The sequence below is a fragment of the Phacochoerus africanus genome, chromosome 2 (assembly GCF_016906955.1).
Source record: "Phacochoerus africanus isolate WHEZ1 chromosome 2, ROS_Pafr_v1, whole genome shotgun sequence".
Lineage (NCBI taxonomy): Eukaryota > Metazoa > Chordata > Mammalia > Artiodactyla > Suidae > Phacochoerus > Phacochoerus africanus.
In genome coordinates, this window is record NC_062545.1 from 42,434,533 (window position 1) to 42,447,548 (window position 13,016).

Consider the following 13,016-nt stretch of genomic DNA (forward strand, 5'->3'; position numbering starts at 1 on the left):
AGAGCAAGTGAAGAAATGAGAAAGAAAATCAATATTTATTCAGCTACTATGTCACAAGAACTGCAGGAAGGAGTGACATGGGTTCAAGCCCTTGCTTTGTAGTTTAATAGCCAGATGACTTGAAACTGGCTCGGGTCCTTTAAAGCTTAGTATCTTTAGCTGTAAAACAGAAATAATGAAAATGCCTACTTTTTAGAAATGCAGTGAAGATTAAATAAGACATACTAAAAGTGCATACAAAAATTGTTTTGCAGGAGTTCCCATTATGGCTCAGTGGTAATGAACCTGATTAGTATCCATGAGGACTCAGGTTCAATCCCTGGCCTCACTCAGTGGGTTAAGGATCCAGTGTTGCTGTGGCTGTGGTATAGGCCGGAAGCTCCAATTCCACCCCTAGCCTGAGAGCTTCCATATGCGATGGATGTAGCCCTAAAAAAAGACCAAAAAAAAAAGTGTTTTGCAAACTAATACAGCAAACAAATGTTAATTGTGTTTTTTCTTTTCTGTAGTTCCTTTCTCTCCCATTAGCTTAAAATTAAAAGACATGAATCACTGCCATAGTCTCTTTTGTATGCAATAGACATTTGAATGTGGTGACTGACTGATTTGACCAGTGAAGAGAGAATATCAGATTTAGCTCAATCTGAAAAAAGATAACATTAGCTAAAGAGACAGGGTCAGTTTGGCATGCAGGCAAATGTTGCTATATTTTCTAGAGGGACTACAAAATTACAAGGAGCTTAAATAACTACCTCTATTTCCTAGTTCCTGCCTAAAATTTGATATATTTATCTCCTCAGGTAAAATCTCTTATACACCTAAAATGAAAATATCTTTCGAAGGGTATCCATTTCAATCATTTGAAAGTCATATCTAGTGAAATATCAGGAAGATAGTCTTGTGGATGTAGGACCCAAGTACACTTGGTATGCTAGGATGAAACGGAAAGATGCTCATTGGGAAGGCTGGTAACCAAGAGAACAACCTGTTTTCTTTGCAATTTCGCTTCTCTTGCAATCACTTTCTATCCTAATTTCACTGCATTTTACTGATGTTCTCCACTTTATAAATTTGAATAAGTCTGGAAATTTCTTGAAGTGAGACATAGTTTTCATTTGTAAAACTGCAACTAAAGTTTTAAAAAAATAAAATAGAAAATGGGTATTTGCAAGTCCCCCAGTCAGGATGTATCCACTTAAAAAAATTATGTAATGCCAATTGAAGTGAGAAAAATGCCTGAGGTTTTCAATGGAGCTGTGGTTATAAGTTTAAAACTTCAGACCTGCCACTGGTAAAAGATTCTCACTTAGTTGAATTCACATTTACAACTCTTTTCTGCCCAAACTCTATAAAAGTTAAAACTGGAATCTATGTCCTTAAGACAGACCCTGTTTGTCGCATGTATATTAATTTGTTACTATTTTCAATGGGTAGAGTTTTTGCTAAAGCAAATCAATTATTCTTTAAAATTACACACACAGAAAGAAACACTAGAAATAAAGTCCAGTACAAAGTTATCTGATCATTAGTCTTGACAATGTTCCTTTTGAAGTCCATATATTTTGAAGTGTATATATATATATACACATACATAAATGCTTAAGAAAGAATCTAAAAGGTCTTCTGATACAGTAAAGTGATTAAGTCAGATAGACTGGTTTCAAACCCTAATTCTATTTAAGATACTTATCATTAAAAAAGTTTCTTAAGGAGGTCCCGTCGTGGTGCAGCGGAAATGAATCCGACTAGGAACCATGAGGTTTCGGGTTCAATCCCTGGCCTCGATCAGTGGGTTAAGGGTCTGGTGTTGCTGTGAGCTGTGGTGTAGGTCATAGGGCAAAAGATAAATAAATAAATAAATAAATAAATAGATAAATAAATAAATAGTTTCTGAAATTTTCTATTCCTCAGCTGCAAAATGGATAACATTTATTCACAGTTATTGAGATGTCTGAGATAATTCATATAAAATAATTTATATAGGGCCAGCAATATCTTCATTCAATAATTAGATATTGTAATTGCTATTACTATTAATATTATTATTATTACTACTACAAATAAGAAAATGGAAAGGAAATGAATGTCCTGAAAGGAATGTTTTACAAAATGGGAACAAAAATGTCTTCCAAAATAGCTACATAATTTCTTCACTCATATGAAAAGAAGAGTAAAAAAAAAAAAAATCTCTACCATATCTTGAAATCTAAAAACCATATTTCAAATTGACAGGCTCAGTCATGCACTCCTCCGACTATTCAGGATAGAACAAAAGGAGAATGTTAAACACAAGTTAAAAACAGGAGTCACGCCAACTACAACATTTTCTCAAAAAAAGTTTCTTTTAAAAGTACCAAAAAGTTTCATATGTTGATTATTATAGGAATCTCATAGATTTAATTATCTCATATCAGAATATCTAAAGATTAACCAAGATATATTTCCAACCCTGCCAGAGGTAACATATATCCTTATGGTACACTATAAAGACCACAGTGATTATTTTAATGAATTAGATTTTTTTTTTTTTTTTTGCTTTTTAGGGCCATACCTCCAGCATATGGAAGTTCCCAGGCTGGGGTGGAATTGGAGCTACAGCTGCCAGACTACACCACAGTCACAGCCACGCAGGATCTTTGAGTCATGTCTGTAACCTACACCACAGCTCACGGCAATGCTGGATCCTTAACCACTAAGTGAGGCTAGGGGTTGAACCCGCAACCTCATAGTTACTAGTCAGATTTGTTTCCACTTCACTACAATGGGAACTCCTGAATCGGATATTTTAAAAAGAGATTTACGTTAAGAGTAAGACTGCCCTAACCTAGCTTAAGAGCACTAGCTAGAGGTCACTCACATGAGGGTTAAAACTTATTTTAAAAAAACAAGTCACTTCAGAGCAGTCTACTGGGAGTATAGACCTGCAAAGTATTCCAGAGATTCTCTGAAAGAAAATCTCTCATTTGAAATCTAAAATCTCAGACAGCAGGAATTTAGCGGAGGTCTAACTCTAATGACTTGATAGAAGACCCTGAAATGGAACTTTTTCAACTAATGCTGATAGACTATTCTGACCAATAGATTACTGGAGAGCATATGAAATAGCAACATTCAATATCACAGACATAGAAAACAAAGTTACAGTTACCAAAGGGGAAAGGGAGGAGGAAGGGATAAATTGGGAATTGGTGATAAATGGATATACACCACTATATATAAAATAGATAAACAACAAGGACCTACTATATAGCACATGGAACTATGTTTAAAATCTTGTAAAAACCTGTACTGGAAAAGAATTTGAAAAAGAATATATGTGTGTGTGTGTGTGTGTGTGTGTGTGTGTATACCCAAATCACTTTACTGTACACCTGAAACATTGCCAGTCAACTATACGTCAATAGAAAAAAAACTTTAAGTTCAAAGTCTAATACTGAAAATATTAAAACTCAAATGTGAAATATATAAGGAGTGCAGTAAAAGCTAGACCATAGAGTCTCTCTTGCCATCCCCCTCATCTAATCACTGGGTTAGGTTAATTTTATCTCCAGTGTAATTCTTTAATTTTCCCCTGCTTCCCATTGTCATTTCCACTTCCCTTTTTCAGTCTCTCAGCATCATTCACCTGGAGTGAGATACAAAGACACGTAAGGATATAATGAGGAAGGCCACCTTTCCTTTCTTGTTCCCTTGCCCTGCATCCACTTAAAAATCCAAGTTATAACTTGTCATTCTCTGATCAAAATCCTCCAATGCCTCTCAGAGCCTTTGGGATAAAGGATAAACTGCCTGGCATGGCAATCAAGGTCATTGTCTCCCATCATCCCATCCCCAACTCCTCTTGTACACTTGCCTTGCAGGCAATATCAAGTGTCTCCAATGCTCAGAACATGCCCTGTTGACTCACACCTCTCTTCTATGTCATGGCATATATAATTCCCTCTGTCTGAAATGTCTGTATAAAAACTCCTACTCATCCTGCAAATTTTGACTCAAATGTTATCCTTTTTTCTTACCTGCTCTTCCCGCTCTGCTCACATTTTACTTTGAATATATTCATGAGAGCTGCTTATCTCATTGTTCTGTAAAATGGCATCTTTGCCAATCTATGTCACTCCGTACTGTCAAGTCCTCTAATCTTTGCTATTGTGGGTTGTAGGTATTTCCCTAGTATACAATTCCTGACTTAAAGTAGGATCTCAAGGAAGGAAAGACAGAATAAAAGAGGAAAGAGACCAGAAAAGAGGGAACAAGGAAGAGAAGGAAGAAAAATATGCCTTAAAATTAGAGAACTATGTGTTTATCAAAGGCAGATTCTTAGACTAAGAAAGAAGATAGATTGGTGTTCTTACTGTGGCACAGTGGGATTGGCAATGTCTCTAGAGCTCAAGGACTCCGGTTCAACCCCCAGTCCAACACAGTGGGTTAAGGATCTGCCATTGCCACAGTTGCAGCATAGGTTGCAACTGCAGCTCATATCTGATCCTTAGCCGGGGAACTCCATATGCCACAGAGAGGCCAAAAAAAAAAAAAAGAGAGAGATAGAAGGGAGTTTCCGTCATGGCACAGTGGAAACGAATCCAACTAGGAACCATGAAGTTGCAGGATCAATCCCTGGCCTCACTCAGTGGATTAAGGATCTTGCATTGCCATGAGGTGTGGTATAGGTCACAGATGCAGCTCAGATCAAGCGTTGCTTGACTGTAGCAAGGCCAGCAGCTACAACTCTGATTCCCCTATCCTGGGAACCTCCATATGCCACAGGTGTGGCCCTAAAAAGAAAAAAAAAGATAGATAAATGGGTTAATGGATAGATGATAGACAAAATAAAATCTAGATAGGTAGATAGAAAAAAAAAAGATAGTAAATACATGATAAGCAAAGTGAAAAGCCCTGACACAATCTTGATTATCAAGATCTCTGGGTTAAATGTCACTTTGTTGACTTTTCAGAATTTATCAGTGAAAATCTCTAAAATATCATCATACATTGAATTTTATGGAGAGGATAGAAAAAGGATGTATTTCAAAAAGGCAAAGAGTAGGAAAAATAGCTCCGAAGGGCTTCAGGGTGATCATCTCTGGTGAATCAAAGTAAATAACATTTAGAACTGTAACAGCAGATATAATCTGATAAAACCATTATCTCACTTTGATTGAAATGTATTATTTATCCCATATACCTTTATCCTCTCAGGGACAGAAATGATAACTGAACCATTCACAAGCCTAAAATGGTACTAGGAACACTGTTCTCTGTTGAGCAACTAGCCTGGCTTTGTGAAGGAAGATTGTCTGTCAATAGAAAAAGGATTATGCCTTTTCTTTCTATTTCACAGAATTTCTCCTACTGTGAGGTTATGACTTAGCCAAATGGTAAGGACATGTTGTATGTCTTGATAATCCTCCTTCCTAACATTTTGTTTTCTATAAAGAAATAATCCTAAGCATTTTAGCCAACCTTGAATTCTGAGTTAAAGCTATTATTCTGAACTTTAAATTTTAAGTTAGATGGTTTATAGACATATGGTAGGAAAATATCAGAAAGATTTAAGCTGTTTCTAAAGATTTAAATATTCAGTTCAAGTCTATAAATATGGTATCTGGCCTTAAGAAGTTTACAATCTAGGAGGAAAGATAAGGCATATACATAAATCACAATAATGCAAGAAAAAAGTAGGATCCATATTATAATAGAGATGTAAATAAATATGGTGTCGGACCACAGAAGAGTGAACAATTAATTCTACCTGGAAAGAGCATAATTATGCATACAAATTTATGTGGAAGAAGACTGCAAGGCCAGTCCCTACAATTTCACAACCTGATTTATAAGTCAAGACTACAAGCTTCTATCATTGCTTTTTCTGTCTGGGACTCAACTGAGATATTTCCTCCATAAATTTGGTTTGGGAGTAAGATGGCGTGTTGTCCAGCTGAAATAAATACAGAAGGCTCCATGCATCATTCTACCTTCCTCATCTGAGTCTATACACTTAGATAAGCATGGGAGCTTGAGTTTTGTAACTAGACAAAGGGGAAATGTGTTTGTCTTTGGGTAGAGGGATAGAGAGGAAGATGGCAATCATACTGTATTTATAGTCTGCCTGGCCCGTGAGATTGATTTTAAATTATGTTTAACAAAAAGAGTTGGAGCCCTCAGAATTGTTTTCCCTAAGAGACTTATTGAGATTTTGGGTAAATGGTAATAGTGAAAACCCAATGGAATCTTTCAAGAGTACCTATGGATACAAGCAGAGATGCTTTAGGTCTGAGGTTTTAAAAAGAAAAGTAGCCTGAAGTTTGGAAGAATGCTATCCTGTATTCTCTACATAGTACCCATCAGTTGGTTCCACCCTGCACAAAAGAAGCTGTAGCCTCATCTTAAGTAGGAAAAGTGGTGTTTCCAGGCAGAGAAGCAGAGAGAATCAACTCTGCACCTAGTAAAGGTGACAGAGCTAATGATAAACATTAGGTGAGCCCGCACACACTGGGGCATTAGCTGACTGAATGATGATAGCTCCCTGCCAAGTCCTGCTCTGGGGATGCTGGAAACTGCTCTGATACCTTTTGGGGGTTGCTGGTTCTGACACCTCAGCCAGGGCAAGTATCTTCTTTTATGGATATATTTCCTGACACAATCTGACCTCAAAGTCAGGCAGACTGGGTTCAAATCTCATTTCTAGCATCAATCAGCTGAAAGCTGGAGGTCTCAGTTAATTGAAACTTCATGAGTCTCAGTTTCCTCACCTATAAAATAGGGATAACAACTGTAAAAATTAAATGAGGCATATTTAGATATTCCTGACATTGAAAAAAGATTCATTAAGGGACAACTAGCCTTGTCACTGGCATTACTGTTTTTTTTCTTTGTTTTTATTTATTTTTTATTTTTTTCCCACTGTACAGCATGGGGATCAAGTTACTCTTACATGTATACTTTTTTTTTCCCCACCTTGTTCTGTTGCAATATGAGTATCTAGACATAGTTCTCAATGCTACTCAGCAGGATCTCCTTGTAAATCTATTCTAAGTTGTGTCTGATAACCCCAAGCGCCTGATCCCTCCCACTCCCTCCCTCTCCCATCGGGTAGCCACAAGTCTCTTCTCCAAGTCCATGATTTTCTTTTCTGTGGAGATGTTCATTTGTGCTGGATATTAGAGTCCAGTTATAAGTGATATCATATGGTATTTGTGTTTTTGTCTTTCTGGCTCATTTCACTCAGTATGAGAGTCTCTAGTTCCATCCATGTTGCTGCAAATGGCATTATGTCATTCTTTTTTATGGCTGAGTAGTATTCCATTGTGTATATATACCACCTCTTCCAAATCCAATCATCTGTCGATGGACATTTGGGTTGTTTCCATGTCTTGGCTATTGTGAATAGTGCTTCAATAAACATGCAGGTGCATGTGTCTCTTTTAAGTAGAGTTTTGTCTGGATATATGCCCAAGTGGGGTCATATGGAAGTTCTATGTATAGATTTCTAAGGTATCTCCAAACTGTTCTCCATAGTGGCTGTACCAGTTTACATTCCCACCAATAGTGCAGGAGGTTTTCCCTTTTCTCCACACCCCCTCCAGCACTTGTTATTTGTGGACTTATTAATGATGGCCATTCTGACTGGTGTGAGGTGGTATCTCATGGTAGTTTTGATTTGCATTTCTCTTATAATCAGCAATGCTGAGCATTTTTTCATGTGTTTGCTGGCCATCTGCATATCTTCCTTGGAGAACAGTCTATTCAGGTCTTTTGCCTATTTTTCCAGTGGTTAACAAATCTGACTAGGAACCATTACTGTTTTATAAACAAGCTAATAGTTATTAGTAATATAAAATAACTCCATTGGCTCATGCTGACATTTTAACTCACAAAACACAGATTTTCAGAGGCAAAAGCTGACTTTTCAATTACCTCATCTGGCCCTTTATTTTTCAAATTAAGAAAATGTGGTTCAGAACAGCTAAAATTTCCCCAAAGTCATCTAGATAGTTAGTAGAAGAGCAGAGTAAGAACTCAAGGACTCCACTGTTCTTTCTATGGCTGGTTTTGTGCCTCTTATTCTAAAAGATTAATCAGCTTTTAATGTATCTCTTCACACTTTGAGACCAGAATTTTTGTGAATGAAATAAATCTCAGACCCCATGTGGCTTAGGCTCAACTCAAAGTCACATTCAAAGCAGCACAGCCCAGAAACTAAGAGTAATTTCAAAGGAATTGAAGTCTTTAATTTCATATTAAATACCAGTTTATTAATTTAATTTATAACCAACAGCAATACTATAAAAATCATTTTTTCAGAGTTCTCCTTGTGGCTCAGTGGGTTAAGGACCCAATGCTGCCTCCATGAGGATGCGGGTTCAATATATGGCCTTGCTCAGTAGGTTAAAAATCCAGCATTGCCTCAAGCTGCAGTGTAGGTTGCAGATGTGGCTTGGATCCGGTGTCACATGTGGCTGGATCCGGTGTCACATGTGGCTGGATCCGGTGTTGCTGTGGTGGAGGCCCTAGCTGCAGTTCCAATTCAACCCTAGCCCAGGAACTTCCATGTGCCACATGTTCAGCCATTAAAAAAAAATCATTTTTTCGTCTCCATTCTTTTGCAGCTCTTCTCTTTTGCCTCACCCACCAATGCAAAGAAAACTTTAATGCTACTACTAAAATTCTCCAGATACTCTGCCCTTCAGGGTTTTGGGGATTTTTGTTCAGGGGTTTTTGGTGCCACATTCATGGCAAATGTAAATTCCCAGGCCAGGGACTGAATCCAAGCCACAGTTGCAACCTACACCACAGCCAAAACCTACACCACAGCTGCAGCAACACTGGATTCTTAACCCAATGTGCTGGGCTGGGGATTGAACCTGTGCTACAGCAGTGACCCAAGCCGCTTCAGAGACAGCATCAGATCCTTAACACAAGGGACCACGGCAGGAACTCCTCTTCCCTTTTCTTTTACCTGTCACTTCCTCATTTCCCCTATCTCACTTAACATCACTTCCAGAACCAGAAGAGACCAAGAAGACTTCAACGGACACCCACAGCCACCCACTAGCAGCAGCAGCATTGGGGTAGTCAGAGGTTTCCTTCATGCTAGGTTCTCCTGATACATCCTTGCTATAAACTTCCCCTCAATATGACTTTCTCACAAGAGATTCCTTGTAAGGACTTTCTAGTGAATTGTTCACCTCATCACAATTTCAAATTCTAACTGTTATACAAAACTGGAAGTTTCACCTTATGTTTGTTAAAAACAAAAACAAAAACAAAAAAAAAAAACCTTCAAATTTAGTAACTAGAAAACTAAACATTTTGTGCTCTTTGAGCCTCTAGCAATAGAGTGCAATTACCTACATACCACTGGTGAAAGAAAAGCTCTGAAAGGGTATCCCCTTCATTTGAATTTACTTCTTTGGAAGGAATCCAGGAACTAGTGAGGGAGGAAGGCAGCCATTGGGTACATCAATCAAAATATAAATCAATGGATTTACTACTGCTACAGCAGCAACATCCTTGCATCTTGGTCTTTATGCACTTATGTTACTTTAAAAATAATGCTTATGAACTATGTGTTACATATATCAATAAAAAAGTAATGCAGGAATTCCCGTTGTGGCGCAGTGGAAACGAATCTAACTAGGATCCATGAGGATGCATGTTCCATCCCTGGCATCACTCAGTGGGTTAAGGATCTGGCATTGCCATGAGCTGTGGTGTAGGTCGAAGATGTGGCTCAGACCTGGTGTTGCTGCAGCTCTGGCGTAGGCCAGCAGCTACAGCTCCAATTTGACCCCTAGCCTGGGAACCTTCATATGCCATGAGTATGGCCCTAAAAAAGCAAAAAAAAAAAAAATTAATGCAAACCCACAATAGATTGGAAAACTGCAAGAAACATATATTATACTCAGATAATGATAAAATGATCTGAAAAACTCTCTTTCAGTTAAAAATCTAACTCAAGCTTGTCCACTGCCAGGCAACTAGAGAATAATATACAGAGAAGCAGCTGGAAGGTCTAGCTAGCCTCTTTGGCAGTGCTCTTTTTATCTGGATACATAGATATTTACACCAATTATTGGGTCTGTAATTTAGTTTTTGATAAGAGTTTTATCTTCCACTTATACTCTCAAAACTCAAAGCTTACAGCTCTCAGCCAGGTCCATTTGACTAGTATGCATAATAATATCTAGCCTTCTTTCATACCAACAAAGTTTTAAAGGTCCTATTTATACTTATTAAAAGTGGAGAATATTAGTTAGAACACTTAGTATGGAGACTGATAAAGGGCTTTGCTTTAAAATTTTACTAACGATTAAATGAAATCAGGAATATTTCAATACTCTTCAGTTTTCAAGTGGATAAAAATACTGGCCGTGAATACTGAACTTCGTAAGTTACGGTACACAGTTTTATATCCATTAACTTTTCATATCCCTAATAAAAACTACAGCAACACTTATGGAGTGGTGGTTGCTTTAAAATTTGCATTTCTTCCACCTTGAACACTTACATTTACATTTATACTAGCAAATGCCCTGAATTACTTAGAAAATCCATATGTTATTATTAACAATGTTCCTGGTAGTTTATAAACATCCATTCCACTAAATGATAACCATGCCTTTACAAAGTACCATATGCACTTAATGACTAGTATTCTGCATTCAAATGAAGAAAAATGATTTATTAGTTACATATTTTATAGCTTCTAAAAGGAGAAGGAAAAACAGTGTCTAAGCAGGGGGTAGGAGGAAAGCCATGAGAGGAAAAATGATAGTAGAGAATGAAACTGATGCTAAGCCCTCTGTCCTACTAATGGGTTCATGAAGAAAGACTTTGAGGAGATTAATTCAGCAGGAAAATGAAGTGGAACCCTGAGCTGTTACTTGCTGAACACTCTCATTGTCGAATAATGAGAGCTATTTTAGCAGTAAATGTGTTCCCCAAAGTCAAGATCACTAATATATAGTCAACCATTCCCCAAGAACAATTTATAATTGTTCAAGTATAGACCTCCTCCTTCTCCATGGCCTCTTCATTTACCTCCTCATTCATCCTCTGTTCTGCTTCTTTGTGAACGCAGCTCCTTGAAACTTGAAGACAACAATATCCTAACCAGGAGCACTCTTGGGATTATGAAGCAAAAGCAAGAAGGAAAAGAAAATGAAAACCCCACTTCAACTATTATGCTGGTATATTCAAGCCAGTGCTGCTTAACCATAGTGCTGAAAGAATGCACAGTGATAACATTAAGACATTCTCTAAGTACCACTATTGATAATCATCAAGTTACTGGTGTGTATTAATGGACATAAAAATTAAATGCTGTGAGTTCTGAGATTTTTCCTTTTGGTGGTTTCTTTTAAAACTTACCTATGGTAAACATTTGGTAACAAAAAAAGTGGATGGATAAACTAGCCATAATAAATCTATATCCATTTTGCACAGGTAAGAATGAGGAAAAAGCACTTCTAGTAATAAAAGCACAATTACATTTACTAAATCAAAGTGATACTGAAGGAGAAATGGAGGTGAAATGGGCAATAATGAATGTTCATAATAGTAAGATTAAAAACTGAAAATTCTCTGTAGCCTTAAATTAACAATAAAATGAGGTTTATTATGTTTTAAGAGTAATGTTGAAGTCACTTTTTATCAAAGTAATTCTCTTGCCCAATTTCAAACTGTAAATGAAGTATAAAATGCAACTGTGTAAAGGCTCTGAGGAGCTACCAATAGCAGATTGAAAGTGGAAGGGATTCAGCTGAGAGAAGACAGCAGATTAGTAGCATGTGAGGCTCACCTACTCCCACAAATACATTGAGAATGCACATACATGTGGAACCATTCACACAGAAAATTTTCTGAACATGGAAAAAAGACCTCAGAATTCTGACAGAGCAATAAATCTTCATGAAAGTGAGTAGAACAAAAGGAACAAGAAGAAAAAGAGAAAATGAGAAAGGAATCAGGATGAGACCTGCATGGCTAGGGGGGAGCTGGAAAGATGAAAAACTCCTGAACCCTGGGAAGGCCCCCTACCAGGGAGGAGACCAGCCCACCTGGGACAGAGGGGTAACTTCAGAGTACTGGAAGAGAACACGGCAATCAGTGTGAAGCAGTTAAAATGGAAACAATCCTCAACAAACATTCAGTGCTACAACCCTGCACTTCCCAACCTTATGCTGGTACTGGCATGGCTTGGGAACTGAAACTCTGGTTTCAGAGATCAGACTTAGAGGGAGAGCAGGGGCTGGCTATGTAGGAAAACACTGGGGTTTGGGGCACAGAAACAACCTGGAGGGACTAGAGACTAGTGCAATCACATCTGAGGGTGTAAGCTGAGGAAATCCAGAGGGGCTTGGAGGCTAGGCACCATTGTTTGGGACTGCTGGAGGGAAGGGGCAGGATCCACCACTACAGCTTTGTTCCCTGCACTCATAATCTTAGGCTGCAGGACACTTCTCCAGCTCCAGGAGCCACTAGCAGTAGCTGCTGCCTTGCAACACCTAGGGAAGAGCCCCACCTTTAGGGCTAAAGAGACCACTGAGCAGGCAGAATGACTGCCTATAGGTATAGCACAAGCTCCACAGTTCCTGCCAGTGCACATTCCATGGCTGGCCAAAGGAACCACAAGAGGCCTGCTAGTGCATGTTCTATGGCTGGCCAAAGGAGCCCTGGGAACTACAAACTTCCCAGTGGGTGGGCAATGTGGCCACAGAAAAAAAGCACAAACTCTGTAGCTCCTGCCAGCAGCCCAGCAGGGGACCATGAAGACACATACATTGCTTTGCTGGCCAAAGGAGCCACAGACAGGCCCACTGGTGCATGTTCTGACCTGCAGAAGCTACAGGGAGCACTCCTGCCAGTGGCCTGGGAAGGGGAGTGACTGCTGTAATGGGGAATGTCCTGAAGCTACAGACAGAGCCTTTTTGCAGCAGTTAGGGAGCAGCCCCTGCCTTTGGATCTACGGACAGTGCTCCCTAGCGTGACTAAACAAAGGGAAAGACTGTAGAACA

At 38.5% G+C, this 13,016-nt stretch overlaps 1 protein-coding gene across 1 annotated transcript in view; it reads left to right on the forward strand.

The window, feature by feature from the left end:
• The window catches only part of LOC125120629 (glycerol-3-phosphate dehydrogenase 1-like protein), a 63,282-nt gene that overhangs the window by 27,595 nt on the left and 22,671 nt on the right, over window positions 1–13,016 (forward strand). The gene's annotated exons all lie outside the window — the stretch shown is intronic.